Below are 20,214 nucleotides of genomic sequence, written 5' to 3'. Positions count from 1 at the left end.
GCCGGCGACTAGCAGTCATTCCTCCTTAAATGACGCTGCTATCGCTTGGAGGGGATTACATCGATAGTAGGCCAGTGGTCATAAAGTTCTGGCTGATCAGTGTACAATAGACTGAATCGTCCGCCATGTCTTCTCCAGCTCTGAGGATTCGGCGATGTTTACCGTGTGAGTTGTTAACCTATTCACACGTAACAGGAAAACTGAAATGTAATATTACACGGCTATAGAAATGTAGAATCGGAATGGTAGTTGGTAAATATTAAATGTAACGGTACCTATGTCTGCAAATATGGGTGTTAATGCAATAATAACCAGTGCCTATTTATTAGTTTTTCCCGTATACAGTCACTTGTAAAACTAGTGTTTATACTTTTCGCCCCTCTATAAAATAACAATGGCGCATTTATTAATGTACCTACTTATGATTAAAAATAGTTTCATGTTACAATGACACGAATTTTTATTAATAGTTTCATCTATCATTAAACCAGTAGTCACTTGTACTTCATGATAGGTTTGTTGCTTATTTGTTTATCAAGTTGTGATAAAAATTTTTTTCTTTGAAGGTTATCTTACTTGTGCAGGTTCCTTCACAATAACCAATACGCAGTAAAAATATCTTAATTATACCTCATCTTACCGTATCCATATAAGAAATGTGGGTAAGTGTTATTCAGTTTGTGAATATATGTTTATGATAACGACGTATAAATACATCACAAATACTCTGCTCCACTTCGCCAATTGCGCAAGTGTCTCAAAATCGAAAATTTTTGAGACGAACTGCTTCAGTGTAGTTTTCGACTGGGGGAAGAAACGCAACTGTATATAATTGGTTTCATGTTTGTAGCTATTTTTCGTTGTTTACAATACACAAATGAGCGCCAGGTTCTGATTCCCAGCTCTTTCTCCCACAACTTATGGCCCATCTTTTCCTTCATTCGGACTCACTTGGAAATCTAAACAGTTGAAAATCATTTTTGCAATAGTTATGGCAGTTCACAGCTGAGTGGCACCCATAGTCACGGCGAATTCTTCAAACATTTAATTAGAAATCTCCACTCGCATCGTGACTCATATGTAAACAAGTACGAATATCATATACTTTGGGAAAAACATGGCGGAGAGTTCAGGTCAGGTTATAGGAGTCTTAGCCACAGTCTTGACGTCAGCAGCGCTCCGTGCTGTGCTGCGATGGCGTTCTGGCCGACCGGAGTGGCCGTGCGGTTCTAGGCGCTACAGTCTGGAACCGAGCGACCGCTACGGTCGCAGGTTCGAATCCTGCCTCGGGCATGGATGTGTGTGATGTCCTTAGGTTAGTTAGGTTTAATTAGTTCTAAGTTCTAGGCGACTAATGACCTCAGAAGTTAAGTCGCATAGTGCTCAGAGCCATTTGAACCATTTCATGGCGTTCTGCAGTGGCGGACGACCGCACTATGGTGGCTCAGGCCCGGCAGTGCCCATCACGAAGGCGAAGGAAGACGGCTGTGCATGGGACACGACCCGCTGCCCCCTGGCAAGAGTAGGCGCCTACTGCAGATCGGCGGCGCTGTGCCACCAGTACCGCAAGGAGACTACTGGCGGCGCCTGGCCCTATCTGGTCTCGAACCCATGGCAGCAGCTGGCGATGCCCAGACGTCATCTGGCGTGGTGGTGGTGCTCGACTCCGAATGCGTCTGCCTCAAAATCTGATACTGTTTATATGGCTCCAGTATGCACTTGTTACACTATAGCACACATTCAGTCACTTAACTTGTGACAAGAGTCTTGCCCTGGTAAGGTGACATCCTCTTCTCGCTTCGGCAATTACCGCTGCACGGTACAGTTTTCCACTGAGTACGGCTAGCCCATCTCGCACTGCTTTTGAGTAAATGTTGCTATGACCCATATGATGCCATATTAGGCTTATTGCCCACCGGTAGCTTGACATAACGCTACACCGTGGGTTCATACAAATTATTCCAAGTTCTATAAAAATTAGGTTATGACACTACAACTTGTAGGTTGATGCTATGTGCTGAACAGCCAGCACTGGCGATATACACTATGTGATCAAAAGTATCCGGACATACCTGAAACATACGTTTTTCATATTAGGTGCACTGTGCTGCCACATACTGCCAGGTACTCCACATCAGAGATCTCAGTAGTTATTAGACATCGTGAGAGAGCAGAATGGGGCGCTCTGCAGAACTCACGGACATCGAACGTGGTCAGGTGATAGGGTGTCACTTGTGTCATACGTCTGGATGCGTGATTTCCACACTCCTAAACACCTCTAGGTCCACTGTTTCCGATGTGATAGTAAAGTGGAAACGTGGAGGGACACGAAAACACAAAAGCGTACAGGTCGACTTCGTCTGTTGACTGAAAGACACCGCCGACAGTTGAAGAGGGTCGTAATGTGTAATAGGTAGACATCTATCCAGACCATCACACAGGAATTCCAGACTGCATCAGAATCCACTGCAAGTACTAGGACAGGTGGGAGGAGAGAAAACTTGGATTTCATGGTCAGGCGGCTGCTCATGAGCCACACATCACACCGGTAAATGCAGAACGACGCCTCGCTTGGTGTAAGGAGCGTAAACATTGGACGATTGAACAGTGGGAAAACGTTGTGTGGAATGTCGAATCACGGTACATAATGTGGCTATCCGATGGCAGGGTGTGGGTATGGCGAATACCCGGTGAATGTTATCTGCCAACGTGTGTAGCGCCAACGGTAAAATTCGGAGGCGATGATGTTACGGTATGGTTGTGCTTTTCAGGGAGGGGGCTTGCACCCCTTCTTGTTTTGAGTGGCACTGTCACAGCACAGGCCTACACTGATGTTTTAAGCACCTTCTTGCTTCCCACTGTTGAAGAGCAATTCGGGGATGGCGATTGCATCTTTCAACACGATCGAGAACCTGTTCCTAATGCACTGCCTATGGCGGAGTGGTTACACGACAATAACATCCCTGTAATGGACTGGGTTCCATAGAGTCCTGATCGGATACCTGTAGAACACCTTTGGGATGTTTTGGAACGCCGACTTCGTGCCAGGTCTCACCGACCGACATCGATACCTCTGCTCAGCGCAGCACTCCGTGAAGAATAGGCTGCCATTCCCCAAGAAACCTTCCAGCACCTGACTGAACGTGAACCTGCGAGAGTGGAAGCAGTCATCAAGGCTAAGGGTGGGCCGACATCATACTGAATTCCAGCATTATCGATGGAGGGCGCCACGAACTAGTAAGTCATTTTCAGCCAGGTATCCGGATACTTTTGATCACATAGTGTATAGACATCGTTTATGTAAAATGTTGTCTGCAGTCACTATACTTCAATCTTATATTTTTAAAAGAACATCAGTCCATAATTTCGTGATTTTGCTTTTCCTGTTGTGTCAGGTACTAAATGTAACTTCACAAACTGACATTAAAGAGGTATCAATCTGTCCGTTATTTCTGAAAACAATGTTATTTTTATGGGGGTATCAGTCAATTACGCATGCCCTTTTAAAAGTAAGGAGGCATCAGTCATGACTCATCCCCCTTTGAAAATAAAGGACTAACAATGCTGTATATTATTTAACACTTTCTACTCACAAACCTCCACCTTCCGCCTGTAAATGTGTTTTTCATATACAACATATAGACTGATACAAGCACGGTATATGTCTATCATGAAGATAAGGGCAATAAATGATTATATAAAACATATACTACAGACATATGCTCAGCTAAGGATAAGAATCACATTCTCGGCCGTTTTCTGTTGCACCTAACCGATTCTGGGATATTCAACAATATTCAACATTACTTTGCAGTGACAGGACACAGTTTTTTACCGTGTGATAGATGTCTCGACATTATAAAAACGAAACTAAGCAAACAGGACAGATTGCTTACTGTGGCATGGCACCACAGAGATGATAATTACGAGTTCTAAACCAGGTAAATGTTTAGTTAAAGATACTCCTGCTACTGAAATACTAGACTTCTAGTCGTCATGACAGACATGTTACAGGAAGGCAATACTTTCTGAAGAAATTCGAAGTATCGGTAGATAAAGGAAGGTGACATTCGCTATCAGCTTTTTCTTTCAATTTTGATTTTGATAACACAAGGAAGGGTTGTATTACAGCTTCTACAACGATTAGTAGAATGATTAGTCGCATTTTTCTTCTGGGCCTCCAGCGTGTTCCACCGAATGCGCCAGAAAACTTACCTTATGCATCTGGAAAGTTTCAAGTAAGCCCAATGCAATCAAGAACTTGAAAAACTCCCATATTATCTGCGTGACGAACGCCTACTTTTCTATGAAGAAATTCTGAAGAACCCTGCAAAGAAAGACAGACAGAACGACGACTTAATGGATCACTCATTGTTGTTGTAGAATGATGCACTAGTATTTTGAAATGTAGAACTTATAACAAACCAAGATTTTCAAACAACTTTACAGATTACGGAAATTTGCTATACTAGTTTATTTTCAACCATGGTTGGTCCGATTTTAGAATATGTATTATGTGATTCATGTTTTTCGCATATTTCCATAATATATTAGCACTCTGACGAACTGCTGGCCAGAGTGGCCGAGCGGTTCTAGGCGCTACAGACTGGAAACGCGCGACCGCTATGGTCGCAGGTTCGAATCCTGCCTCGGGCATGGGTGTGTGTGATGTCCTTAGGTTAGTTAGGTTTAAGTAGCTCTAAGTTCTAGGGGACTGATGACCTCAGAAGTTAAGTCCCATAGTGCTCAGAGCCATTTGAACCATTTTGAACTCTGACCTACTTCTAACTTTCTCAAAGTTAGTCGAGTACAAAGCGATAATTTTACATATTTATTGGTTTTGTTATGAAAATTAGTTTTCCTGTAATAAATATCAACATATATTATAAAAGTAAGTGCATAATAGGTGTGCCACTAAAACTCAGAAACGAGTCCTGGTACGATCCCCATCCATGAAGAAGATTCCCGTTTTTACCTGAGGCGCATGCTTTTGAAGATATAAGGGCTGGGAAGCTTCGCCCTCTAGAAATTTCTAGAACATTCCAGAGAATTCGAGAACATTCCAGAACATTCGAGAGCATTCCACAACATTCCTTAGCATTCCAGAATGTTCCGGAATGTTCCGCAATGATCCCAGATGTTCTGGAATGTTCGGGAATAGTCTGGAACATTCGGAAACATTCCAGAACATTCTAGTGTATTCGAGAGCATTTCACAATATTCCAGAATGATCCGGGATGTTCTGAAATGTTCAGGAAGAGTCTGGAACATTCGGGAAGATTCCGGAATGTTTGGTAACTTCCGGGAACAATCCTGGATCGTTGTGGAATAGTCCAGAACACTCTCGAATGTTGTGGAAAGTTCTGGAACATTGTGGACCATTTGAAGCCTTCCTGGTATGTTCTGGAATTCGCCAAGGGAGAGGTGGGGGGGGGGGGGGGAGGGGGCTACCCATTGGTAGGGGTGTATAAAGCAAGACCCGTCATGTGTTCGATCGTCAGTTTCATATCAGTGATGAAGGGAGGAACCGAAAAAGTAGTGCGGTGGGTGAATAAAAACAAATAGTGAAATGTGAGTAGTCCAAGTGATAGAGTGACTGAATATAAATCGAAGATAAAGCGTGAAAAGTGTGTAAAGTGTACTTGGTGTATGTTTTAGTAACAGGGTGTTTTGATTTGTATTTTAGACAATACTCAAACGTAAAAGAGGAGGAGATCTTGCCAATTCTGAAGCAAAACGGCGGAAACAAAAAGAGCAGCGAAAAAACGAAACAGACGAAAAGGGCGAAGCACGTTTAAGTTCCCAATGAACGACAATAAGCGCCGTGAGAAGCAGAGAGACGGAAGAACAAAGAAATGAACGGATTGAAGAATCAAGAATTGCGACACAATCTTGTAATAAAACACTGCGAACTCAAGCTAGCCAAATATCATCCTACGAGAAGCGCGGACGAGGACAAGTAAACAGCACGTTCTAACAAATGAAGCATTCCACTACGACCCGACGAAAGAATATAACAAACACAAACACGTCGTAATTGGGAAAATGGATAACATCTGAAAATTTTGCAACACGAAAAAATTCAATAGAGTAACACTAGGATACTGTTCCATTAGTGGAAAAATTCAATTACTACCACTGGAAGCACATGACCAGGGAAACGCTAGAGTCAAAATGCTTTCTTCAAAGTATAAAAGCTTACAACACATGCTTCCAAATGATGTTTTTCGGTATCACTACGATCAACGCTAACAGAGATGAAACTGATTACGCTTTTTCAATCCAAGAACAAGTCTGTCACAACATGGAATCATTACTACCACTACCCAATGAAGATCGTAAGTTCATGCAAGTATATTTCATATGACATAAAGAAACAGAAACTGATCAACGATGCACAAATATCAATGGACTGAGACGAGAAATAGTCCAATATGTACAGAGGATCTTACACAAATACAGTCAACTGATCCACATATTCAAAACAGGAATAGGCCGAACGATTTCTGATGACTATAAAGTTATAATTCGAGTCAACGAAAGACCATCTGGAGAACACGAACGTCGATTTAATGCACCTCAGATAAGATGAAGTAGCCATCGTAATTGTGGACATTGGAAACACAAGACGTGACGTAACTGAACAACGAAGATAAGGAGTACAACGCATTGCAGAGACACACTGTTCATATGATGCCCTCCAATATTCATTAATGTTTCTGCACGGAGAGGACGGATATCATTCTAACGTGAAACAAATACATCTTGAAACAGGTGTAGGAAAAAAGCTGCAACATGAACTAACTACTTCAATACTTTGCTCACAACAAACCACTACTCAGTGACAATCAAAAAGAAATTTACAGCGTTATCGTGGACCAGATCGACAACAACGTTGGCGGAATTATTTACTTGGGCGCATCAGGCGGCACTGGGAAAACGTTTCTAAGAAATCTATCGCTGGCGGAAATAAGTGCTAAACAACACATCGCACTATCGCACATGGACTGGCATCATCCGACATTGCAGCCACACTTATGGAAGGAGGATGAACTGGCCATTCCGCCCTACAACTACCGTTGAACATAGCGGAAGAACACTTTGCTTTATGTACAATCTCAAGAGCATCTGGATGGGGTGAACTTCTAAAGCAAGCTAAAATTATCTTCTGCGGCGAATGCATTGTAACACCCCACCCGTCACTTATCTGGTTTTGACGTGTGTTCACCCCAGCTAATTGACTAACAGGTCAACAGAGAGTGCAAAACTGCCGCAATATCGGATAACGCAAAGAAAGTAACAAAGCCTTGTGCCTCCTGATTGAACTGCGGTGGCAGTGTTGACATTAATTGATTCAGAATTCATCACTTTTAATTAAAAAGGGGTGCACATTGATGTTATATTCAGCTATTAACACCAGATGCAAACGTTGAACATAAAATTAATTAAGAAAGTAACTTGGGATTTCAACTACTTGATTGAAAACAGATGCAGTCGATTAGCACAAATTTATTTTAACTCTCGACCTTCAATCATCACATTAAATGACTCTCCTATCAGGTAGTGGTGATAAATTGCGTTTACATGGAGTAAAGTGCGATAAATCAAAATTAATTCCTATCGACTGACCCAGGCGTAATGCGAAGTGCGAGAAGAATTCCCCAATACACGGCCCATGAAACCCTCGTGGAAACTTTACAAGACGTGATCCAACAAATTAATCAGTGGCCTAATTCAAGCCGAAGCGGGTGCAATATCACCGAATTCAGCGTGGTGGGGCGTCGTCGTTGTGAGGACGTCGGCCAGCCTTATGGTGCTGCAATGCTGTGCTCGTCTATTCCCTCCTAGCTATCTTGCTCAGTACATAGCTGAACCAAAACTTTTCTATCTCCAAGCTCAATCGTTCCATTTGCTAAGTTGGTTGGTTGGTTGTTTCGGGGAAGGAGACAAGACAGCGAGGTCATCGGTCCCATTGGATTAGGGAAGGACGGGGAAGGAAGTCGGCCGTGCCCTTTGAAAGGAACCATCCCGGCATTTGCCTGGAGCGATTTAGGGAAATCACGGAAAACCTAAATCAGGATGGCCGGATGCGGGATTGAACCATTGTCCTCCCAAATGCGAGTCCAGTGTCTAACCACTGCACCACCTCGCTCGGTATTTGCTAAGTACTAAACTGCAGAGATGCCCACTCTTTCTCAGGCAAGCTGAGTAAAGAACGCTACGTCCACACTCTAGGCAAGCTGGGAACGGAAGACCACTTTGGAGATTTCTCCCAGTCCGCTCTTCACCTCTGTTTCCCCTCCAGCACAATCACTTACGCCGATTGCAGCGCAAGTCGCGTTAATTATGTATCGCTTCCCAGTGCCAACCAATGCGTGCTCTGGGAAGTGAACAAATTCCCACAAAATTTCCCTTCCTCTCAACTTCTGCTATTTAGCTCCTCCCAGGCCACCCATCAAAGGTTAGCGTCTGCACAAAACACCACATTTTCCGGAATTCTGACTCCCAGGAGAGTACTTCAAATTCCTTGGTCCTACGTTCCCATCGGAGGTCGGCGTATTTCATTCTGTCGCTCTTCACCTGATTTACTTCAGACTCTGCGGACCGTGAATTCAGTGTGAAGTTGCTATAGTCAGGAACACGCATATTTTGGCCTCTGTTGACCGCTCCACCATAGCTTTGTGCAGCTTTCTCGCATGTTTCACTGAAAACGGGACAACAGACATTTATCAACAGGCATACAAGTTCTCCGTCTGCTTCCCGGTACACCAGCATGGGGTCAACAACCCACTCACTGTCACTCATCTTAAGGCAGCTGGAGGCCGCACCCCGTTACTGCTTTCTGAGAGCTTGAGCCACCCTAAGCTGCCTATTTTCGCTTCCCTGCGCCGCTCCCCAGCTGGCCACAGTCAACCCTGAATACTTCCCTGGGATAAACTAGCCTCCAGTAAATCGACGCGTTTCCACAAAGTTTTCATGTCGTGTGAATTACTTTAAAACCATCACCTGACATTAATTATTCCAATACATCCATACTATACCCTGTACAAGATGCATTGTGCCTTGTCAGTTATTTTTGTTCAGCCCTACTGTTCGCTCAATGTGAGTTAGGTGGTCTTCAATGAATTCATGTAAGGGGCATAGTTCTTGCCATCTTACAGCATAATGGAACATAAAAAATCACTCGAAGACATGAACAGAACCAGTACAAGGCTTGCAAGGAAGCTCTGAAGTGATGGGAGGAGTTATTGGCAACTAAAAATAATATTGTCAAAGATATCAATTTTAATATTCAAAGAAAATTCCCCGGTGAAGAGAGAGTATAGAAATCGATCGGTACGATTGTAAACGTTGAAGGGAGTGTGAGCTTCCCTACAGAATTTCAAAGCTGTTTGGAGGTACCAGGAATGCCATTACACTGCCTTCGACTTAAAACTGGATTTCCGATCATACTACTCAGAAATTTCAACTCACCAAAACTGTATAATGGAACAAGGATGGTCGTCAAACAGCTATCGAATAACATCATCGAAGCCGAACCTATAACTGGAAAGTACAAAGAACACGAACTATTTATCCTCAGAGTACCAGTGATCTCTATTGAACTGTCAATCCAATTTAAAAGACTGCAGTTTCCAATCAAATTAGTCTACAGTTTTACAATCGCAAGAACAAACTTTCAAATAGTGCGGCATCAATCTTAAAGTCTCCTGATTCTCTCACGGTCTGGAGTAGGAAATTCGAAAAATTTGTATGTCATACCCCGGATAACAAAATGGTAAATTCCTTTTTATAAACAAGTATTGTAAATAATTAGAATGTGTTTCCAATAATATTCTTAACCTCTTCTTCTTTACCGAGTATTGTAAATAGTATATGTTTTCAATAAAATGTTCTTACGATTTCTACTTTAAAGTTTATTCTTTTATTCCAGCTACTACACAATCTCATATTAGCTCACTGAGTGAAGTCGGGTAGCCCAGCTAATCTTCAGTTAACAGTTTTTGATAATTAATTTCATCACCAAAACATAATATCAGAAATTCAGTCACTTGTTTGACAACCGCATTTGTATGATGTAACATGACAACTATAATGAAGATGGCCAAATAAATTTATTAATTAGATTAGATTAATACATGTTCCATAGATCATGAATACGACACTTTATAATAATGTGGAATGCGTCAATTTTAAAAAAGAGCTTTCTTTACATGACATAATTTAATTTTTGTAATAATGCAATAAAACGGTTATTCTAAATATGGCACAAATGTGTGTCGGTTGACCTAAGACCCTTTAAAAATATACGATTCATTTATAGCATTGCCTGATATAACAGCAGCGAACTTTTCATTACCTATCTGATGAATCATTTTGGTGATAGTATGCACACAAAATTGTGCGGTTTCCTTTTGCTCTCAAGGACGAATGATCTTGTAAAATACTGGATCTGGAGTGGTTATTATGAAACTAGGCTACATTATGGCCAGTCACCCACATTTAATGCAAGCCAATGTGACTTCTGGATCTTCTGCATAACAGCTGCCTGTATGCGTTGGTATTCAGCAATTTAGAAGGCCTCTTCTTCCAAGTGAATGAAGTGTAGGTGAATCAATTATTTCTCTTCTGGAAGGCACCTCGCCAGTATTTGGATTCTGACAGTCAAAGCTGTACTCCTGTTGCATACACTGCTCTGTCAATACGTTCGTCAACTTCTTTATCCGCGAAAGTATGGGCAACAGTGTATCAGTCAACTTCGATGCCTCTGCAGACCACGATGTACTCGCTGACATAGAAGGCAAGCACTAAGGAATGGTAGCAACTTTGTGGCAGTGTTAATGAGGCAACGAAGTGATAAAACTTATGCTCGTTCCTAAGACCTCTACAGTCGTATCGTCCAGAAGATGATCAATACTTTTCTGTTTTGTGCCATCTTTCTATGATTTTCAACAAATTTTGATGCATCGTTATGACTTACATCTCTACGTCCTTGCCGGCCGGTGTGGCCTTGCGGCTCTAGGCGCTTCACTATGGAGCCGCGTGACCGCTACGGTCGCAGGTTAAAATCCTGCCTCGGGCATGGATGTGTGTGATGTCCTTAAGTTAGTTAGGTTTACGTAGTTCTAAGTTCTAGGGGACTGATGACCACAGATGTTAAGTCCCATTGTGCTCAGAGCCATTTGAACCAGGCATCTCTACGTCCTTTACCGAAACAAGACTACACTCCTGGAAATTGAAATAAGAACACCGTGAATTCATTGTCCCAGGAAGGGGAAACTTTATTGACACATTCCTGGGGTCAGATACATCACATGATCACACTGACAGAACCACAGGCACATAGACACAGGCAACAGAGCATGCACAATGTCGGCACTAGTACAGTGTATATCCACCTTTCGCAGCAATGCAGGCTGCTATTCTCCCATGGAGACGATCGTAGAGATGCTGGATGTAGTCCTGTGGAACGGCTTGCCATGCCATTTCCACCTGGCGCCTCAGTTGGACCAGCGTTCGTGCTGGACGTGCAGACCACGTGAGACGACGCTTCATCCAGTCCCAAACATGCTCAATGGGGGACAGATCCGGAGATCTTGCTGGCCAGGGTAGTTGACTTACACCTTCTAGAGCACGTCGGGTGGCACGGGATACATGTGGACGTGCATTGTCCTGTTGGAACAGCAAGTTCCCTTGCCGGTCTAGGAATGGTAGAACGATGGGTTCGATGACGGTTTGGATGTACTGTGCACTATTCAGTGTCCCCTCGACGATCACCAGTGGTGTACGGCCAGTGTAGGAGATCGCTCCCCACACCATGATGCTGGGTGTTGGCCCTGTGTGCCTCGGTCGTATGCAGTCCTGATTGTGGCGCTCACCTGCACGGCGCCAAACACGCATACGACCATCATTGGCACCAAGGCAGAAGCGACTCTCATCGCTGAAGACGACACGTCTCCATTCGTCCCTCCATTCACGACTGTCGCGACACCACTGGAGGCGGGCTGCACGATGTTGGGGCGTGAGCGGAAGACGGCCTAACGGTGTGCGGGACCGTAGCCCAGCTTCATGGAGACGGTTGCGAATGGTCCTCGCCGATACCCCAGGAGCAACAGTGTCCCTAATTTGCTGGGAAGTGGCGGTGCGGTCCCCTACGGCACTGCGTAGGATCCTACGGTCTTGGCGTGCATCCGTGCGTCGCTGCGGTCCGGTCCCAGGTCGACGGGCACGTGCACCTTCCGCCGACCACTGGCGACAACATCGATGTACAGTGGAGACCTCACGCCCCACGTGTTGAGCAATTCGGCGGTACGTCCACCCGGCCTCCCGCATGCCCACTATACGCCCTCGCTCAAAGTCCGTCAACTGCACATACGGTTCACGTCCACGCTGTCGCGGCATGCTACCAGTGTTAAAGACTGCGATGGAGCTCCGTATGCCACGGCAAACTGGCTCACACTGGCGGCGGCGGTGCACAAATGCTGCGCAGCTAGCGCCATTCGACGGCCAACACCGCGGTTCCTGGTGTGTCCGCTGTGCCGTGCGTGTGATCATTGCTTGTACAGCCCTCTCGCAGTGTCCGGAGCAAGTACGGTGGGTCTGACACACCGGTGTCAATGTGTTCTTTTTTCCATTTCCAGGAGTGTATTTTATGGTATATATCCCATAGTGAATGGTCGCTGTAGTGAAACAATCGACGAAATATCGGGTGGAGCGTTACTGCAATGTCATTGTACTATTTAATGCATGCAAACAAACATGTAGACGTACTGAAAGCAAGTTTCTTGCTGTGATGTCACACCTGGACAGAGTTATATTAAGTCAAATAGTTTATCCTTTTGTTCCGGAGGTAGTCATTGTGTTGGAGAGTAACATATCGGTATGGGCCACGTGGATTTTAAGCAAACACACCTTCGTCGTCAAATGAGAGGCATTTTTATATTTTTTCTTTTATATGTACGTATTTTATTGAGTGTTTGAGTTTTAAAAATTATTTTTGTTGCAAAAATAAATAAAGAGAATACAAACAACACAAGGGCAAAATGAATACCGAAAAAGCTATTTGCCTTTTGCATTTATAATGAGATGTGAAGAATGACAACTATAGCATGCACACTCACTATTGAATCTCTTTAAATTTTTGCCTTTCGTCTGTCCCAGCGCTATTTACACTACTGGACATTAAAATTGCTACACCCAGAAACAATGCAGATGGGAAACGGGTATTCATTGGACAAATATATTATACTAGAACTGACATGTGATTACATTTTCACCCAATTTCGGTGCATAGATCCTGAGAAATCAGTAGCTAGAACAACCACCTCTGGCCGTAATAACAGCCTTGATGCGCCTGGGCATTGAGTCAAATAGAGCTTGGATGGCGTGTACAGGTACAGCTGCCCATGCAGCTTCAACACCATACCACAGTTCATCAAGAGTAGTGACTGGCGTATTGTGACGAGCCAGTTGCTCGGCCACCATTGACCAGACGTTTTCAATTGGTGAGAGATCTGGAGAATGAGCTGGCCAGAGCAGCAGGCGAACATTTTCTGTATCCAGAAAGGCCCGTACAGGACCTGCAACATGCAGTCGTGCATTATCTTGCTGAAATGTAGGGTCTCGCAGGGATCAAATGAAGGGTAGAGCCACGGGTCGTAACACATCTGAAATGTAACGTCCACTAATCAAAGTGCCGTGAATGCGAACAAGAGGTGACCGAGAAGTATAACCGATAGCACCCCATACCATCACGCCGGGTGCTACGCCAGTATGGCGATGACGAATACGCTTCCAATATGCGTTTACCGCGATGTCGCCAAACACGGATGCGACCGTTATGATGCTGTATACAGAACCTGGATTCATCCCAAAAAATGACGTTTTGTCATTCGTGCACCCAGGTTCGTCGTTGAGTACACCATCGCAGGCGCTCCTGTCTGTGACTCAGCGTCAAGGGTAACCGCAGCCACAGTCTCCGAGCTGCTAGTCCATGATGCTGCAAACGTCGTCGAACTGTTCGTGCCGATGGTTGTTGTCTTGCAAATGTCCTCATCTGTTGACTCAGGGATCGAGACGTGGCTGCACGATCCGTTACAGCCATGCGGATAAGATGCCTGTCATCTCGACTGCTAGTGATACGAGGCCGTTGGGATCCAGCATGGCGTTCCGTATTACCCTTCTGAACCCACCGATTCCATATTCTGCTACAGTCGTTGGATCTAGATCAACGCGAGCAGCGATGTCGCGATACGATAAACCGCAATCACGATAGGCTACAATCCGATCTTTATGAAAGTCGGAAATGTGATGGTACGCATTTCTCCTCCTTAGACGAGGCATCACAACAACGTTTCACCAGGCAACTCCGATCAACTGTTGTTTGTGTATGAGAAATCGGTTGGAAACTTTCCTCATGTCAGCACGTTGTAGACGTCGCCACCGGCGCCAACCTTGTGTGAATGCTCTGAAAAGCTAATCATTTGCATATCACAGCATCTTCTTCCTGTCGGTTAAATTTCGCGTCTGTAGCACGTCATCTTAGTGGTGTAGCAATTTTAATGGCCAGTAGTGAATATACAGGGTGTAACGGATATGAATGCAGGTATTTCTGTTGGTGACTGGGGTCGGTGTAGTGAACAACCTTACATTAGTATTGACTTCATTTACAGACTAATAATTATAGCTATTACCGGTTGCATTTTTTTAGGTTGGTTGAAACTTCCAAGTACATCTACATCTACATCTACATCCATACTCCGCAAGCCGCCTGACGGTGTGTGGCGGAGGGTACCTTCAGTACCTCTATCGGTTCTCCCTTCTATTCCAGTCTCGTATTGTTCGTGGAAAGAAGGATTGTCGGTATGCCTCTGTGTGGGCTCTAATCTCTCTGATTTTATCCTCATGGTCTCTTCGCGAGATATACGTAGGAGGGAGCAATATACTGCTTGACTCTTCGGTGAAGGTATGTTCTCGAAACTTTGACAAAAGCCCGTACCGAGCTACTGAGCGTCTCTCCTGCAGAGTCTTCCACTGGAGTTTATCTATCATCTCCGTAACGCTTTCGCGATTACTAAATGATCCTGTAACGAAGCGCGCTGCTCTCCGTTGGATCTTCTCTATCTCTTCTATCAACCCTATCTGGTACGGATCCCACACTGCTGAGCAGTATTCAAGCAGTGGGCGAACAAGCGTACTGTAACCTACTTCCTTTGTTTTCGGATTGCATTTCCTTAGGATTCTTCCAATGAATCTCAGTCTGGCATCTGCTTTACCGACAATCAACATTATATGATCATTCCATTTTAAATCACTCCTAATGCGTACTCCCAGATAATTTATGGTATTAACTGCTTCCAGTTGCTGACCTGCTATTTTGTAGCTAAATGATAAAGGATCTATCTTTCTGTGTATTCGCAGCACATTACACTTGTCTACATTGAGATTCAGTTGCCATTCCCTGCACCATGCGTCAATTCGCTGCAGATCCTCCTGCATTTCAGTACAATTTTCCTTTGTTACAACCTCTCGATACACCACAGCATCATCTGCAAAAAGCCTCAGTGAACTTCCGATGTCATCCACCAGGTCATTTATGTATATTGTGAATAGCAACGGTCCTATGACACTCCCCTGCGGCACACCTGAAATTACTCTTACTTCGGAAGACTTCTCTCCATTGAGAATAACATGCTGCGTCCTGTTATCTAGGAAACAGCGATTTTAATTGTTTCTCTATCCCTCTGTCATCTATTTCGATATCTACCATTTTGTCATCTGTGCGACAATCTAGAGAAGGAACTACAGTGCAATCTTCCTCTGTGAAACAACTCCTCAATCCAATCACACAATTGGTCTGATAGTCCATATGCTCTTACTTTGTTCAATAAACGACTGTGGGGAACTGTATCGAACGCCTTGCGGAAGTCAAGAAACACGGCATCTACCTGTGAACCCGTGTCTATGGCCCTCTGAGTCTCGTGGACGAATAGCGCGAGCTGGGTTTCACATGACCGTCTTTTTCTAAACCCATGCTGATTCCTACAGAGTAGATTTCTAGTCTCCAGAAAAGTCATTATACTCGAACACAATACGTGTTCCAAAATTCTACAACTGATCGACGTTAGAGATATAGGTCTATAGTTCTGCACATCTGTTCGACGTCCCTTCTTGAAAACGGGGATGACCTGTGCCCTTTTCCAATCCTTTGGAACGCTACGCTCTTCTAGAGACCTACGGTACACCGCTGCAAGAAGGGGGGCAAGTTCCTTCGCGTACTCTGTGTAAAATTGAACTGGTATCGCATCAGGTCCAGAGGCCTTTCCTCTTTTGAGCGATTTTAATTGTTTCTCTATCCCTCTGTCGTCTATTTCGATATCTACCATTTTGTCATCTGTGCGACAATCTAGAGAAGGAACTACAGTGCAATCTTCCTCTGTGAAACAACTTTGGAAAAAGACATTTAGTATTTCGGCCTTTAGTCTGTCATCCTCTGTTTCAGTACCATTTTGGTCACAGAGTGTCTGGACATTTTGTTTTGATCCACCTACCGCTTTGACATAAGACCAAAATTACTTAGGATTTTCTGCCAAGTCAGTACATGTGGCAAGTGCAAGTCATTACTGCTTATATTACCCTGGGCAGCAGATTTGGTGTTGAACTGTGGACGCGTGGATGCAAAACGGTTAGTCTATACTGACAGACGTAGGCCACTTAGTGGTGCAGTTACGACCGTGCAGAAAATATCAGGTAGTAAAATGCGTGAGGTGTTTATGGAAAGACTGTTAGATGCACAGAAAAATCCAACACACTCACTTGTGTACATGTTAATTTACCACATATAAAAATATACCTGTCACACCCTCTATATACAGGATGAAACAGAACTCCACTTTCAGAGATTGTTTATCAGTATTTTGGTATAAGGGACCCATGGTCTCTGGCGGTTCGTTGGTGAGTAACAATGTAGTTATGATTTATTCAGTTTGTTACCGCAATCACTCTTCTCCACTCCAGTGAAGAAGCCTGTAAGATGCAGTAACTGAAACGTACAGCACGCAACACACAACACAGAGTAATGCATCAACCCGCAGACTCAGTACTGTGATGTGGCTGCCGTCAGCGCAAAGACAGCACAGCATAGCGACATTGTACCGCTCTTCCATTGCATTCAGTGAATCAGTAAACGAGGTGCATATCGTCCAACACTTCATCAGTAAACCTTTCCATAATACTACTGTGTTCAAATGGTTCAAATGGCTCTGAGCACCATGGGACTTAACATCTGTGGTCATTAGTCCCCTAGAACTTAGAACTACTTAAACCTAACTAACCTAAGGACATCACACACATCCATGCCCGAGGCAGGATTCGAACCTGCGACCGGAGCGGTCACGTGGTTCCAGACTGAAACGCCTAGACCGCACGACCACACCGGCCGGCTACTACTGTGTATCACTGTTAATGCACAACCAGCACTGTCGGAAAACAAAACCCTAGACAGAACCGAGCAGTACCGCATGCGAACTTGTGGCCAACGAGATAAGGAGGGCATTGCTGATGTCAATCATGAGCGAATAGAAACAAGATACACAACGCATACCGTTGACATTTGCACTGTTGTTGCCTACCATGCAACGGGCCCAGGTTCGATTCCCACCCGGGTTGGAGATTTTCTCAGGTCGTGCACTGGGTGTTGTGTTGTCGTCATAATCATCTCATCATCACCGACACGCAGGTCGCCCAATGTGGCGTCACCTCTCGGGCTTTCAGTAACAAAATGATGTGGTGGTGGCACTCAACTACGTATCCACAGACTCAGAGATGAAATATTAAAAGGTTTGGGTTGGCTTCGTTGTCTAGGGGCTGGGATACGTATTTGGCGCATTACAAGCCAAATACTGCTGAGTCTACAGTATACAATATGAATATACACGTGAATCGAATGGTCGAAGGTTCCTATCATTCGGCAACTGCGAATTTTGAACGTAACATAGACATTTATACATGAAAGATTGCAGTTAAATAAATTCTGCAGGTACTATTTCACGATTTTAAATAATGAGTACGATAGCAGAAATACCTTTAAGAATGCCCTTTATTACTGTAAAACACTTACTGGTGTCGATGGTCCAGCAATTAAATAAAATATAAGTTGAATAACAGGGACACTGTTATTCAACTTATTCACATAATTAACTATGAACAACAACATATCTCGCTATATATTCACTTCTAAACGCATACTACGACTTCACTGCAGAAGCCACGCAAATCTCGCAAGTACACAAGTCGGCACTACGAAATATTTCTATCTCCCACGACCACGCGCCAACTGCTCCACTCCCCAAGTCTTTCCTGCGACTGCAAGTGGCTGCTGCACGTCCAGCCTTTCCCGCGACCGTGCGTCCGTCGCGCCGTTCTGTCCAGGACTCTTCCGTGTCCTCTCCCATACTGTCCAGAACACCCCTGTCCTCTCTTAAAACAATGCTCCTCCCCCACTTCGATACAGTCTTTCCATGTGCCCTTCTTGGAACGATCGCTGTGATTGGCTAGAGCGCTCCCGCTCTGTCTCCAAGCCAACGCAAACTCACAAACATAATGAAACACATTCGAAATACTAGATTTACATTTAAATAACTCGAAATTAAATAAATATTCCTACAGTTGGACCATAAACACGCTCTAACATAATTATTAAATACATAAACAAATTAAAAAAACGTATATCAAAGGAATAGAACAGAAGTAAGCCAGTAGCCTAATGTCTGTGTGCTTTCTAAAACATAGTAAATAATTGACCAATTTCTTCATGAATAGTATATATCGGATATAAACAAAAACAAAGATGAATAAATATATTTAAAAGCATGCTGCTACCGTTTTTTCGTGTAACTGTGGAGTACTTATGGCCTGACGCAATCGATAGTAATCGGCCACTTTGACCTCCAATAACTCATCTACTATTCAAGTTGCATACCTGTAGCTTATACCAATTTAGGTTTACATTAATAGCTTTCTATAGACACATCGATCGACAAAATCGGATGAACTGTTTAGATTTTGGAAATTCGTTGCTGGGTGTTACTTGTATAGTTGATCGTCAGATACTAAACTTTTAACTAATAAAGATATTGAAAATCTGATTAAACCATCAGAATCGTCGAGCAAATAATGGTAATGTTCATGTTTCTTTTTGAGGTATCATGATTCATCTGGTTACTATTAATTTCTGTACAAACTGTGAAATATCTGCCATTAAGGTTTCACAAAGTCCGCTATCTTTGGCACTCCCGGCATGTCTCCTTCATCGACACAGCGTCGCCATGGAATTCCCAGCCACACAGTCGGCTGGACCACGTGGTCCATCTGTTGTGCGGCGTCACGCGCTTGCTAACGAGCTGCGGCTTGCCGAGCAGCGAGCAGCAAAAATGGTTCAAATGGCTCTGAGCACTATGGGACTTCACATCTGAGGTCACCAGAACTTAGAACTACTTAAACCTAACTAACCTAAGGGCATCACATACATCCATGCCCGAGGCAGGATTCGAACCTGCGACCGTAGCGGTCGCACGGTTCCAGACTGAAGCGCCTAGAGCCGCTCGGCCACAATGGCCGGCGGCGAGGAGCCCCCGCGCGGCCACGCCAACTCCGAACTTAGTATATTTTCAGGGCACCACAACTGGCCCGTTACCTCACAACCTGAAATAAGATTTGCAACTCGGCTACCGAACTTCCCCGAAAGAGGCCTCCCGGCCATCAGTGCCACACGACCATTTCATTTGCACAGTTCTGCATTATTTCCAGTGCAATACAAATTCAAAGATAATTGGGGCAAGAAACTAAACGACATGCCATTACTCTGTAACGAGCCGCCAGAAATGTGATCTCAGAAGGTATTCCTGACCAACCTCTACAAGTTTGTCTGCGGAATTCTGGTTCACTCTTAACACAGGGTGATTCAGCTGCCCCTGCCATTGTCGTTTTATGCAACCCGGAATGTTATAGCTGGCCTTCATAAGCCATGCGTGAGATTTTAATATTCTCTCGCTCGCTACGCGCAAACTACATTGAGGTGACAAAAGTCATGGGATACCACCTAATATCGTGTCGGACCTCGTCTTGCCCAAAGTAGAGCAAAACCTCGACGTGGCATGGGCTACGAAATATTGAGTCATGCTACCTCTATAACTGTCCACAATTGTGATAGTCTTG

Source organism: Schistocerca cancellata, chromosome 4 (genome assembly GCF_023864275.1).
Source record: "Schistocerca cancellata isolate TAMUIC-IGC-003103 chromosome 4, iqSchCanc2.1, whole genome shotgun sequence".
Classification (NCBI taxonomy): Eukaryota; Metazoa; Arthropoda; class Insecta; order Orthoptera; family Acrididae; genus Schistocerca; species Schistocerca cancellata.
Note: the sequence above shows the minus strand (reverse complement) of the source record.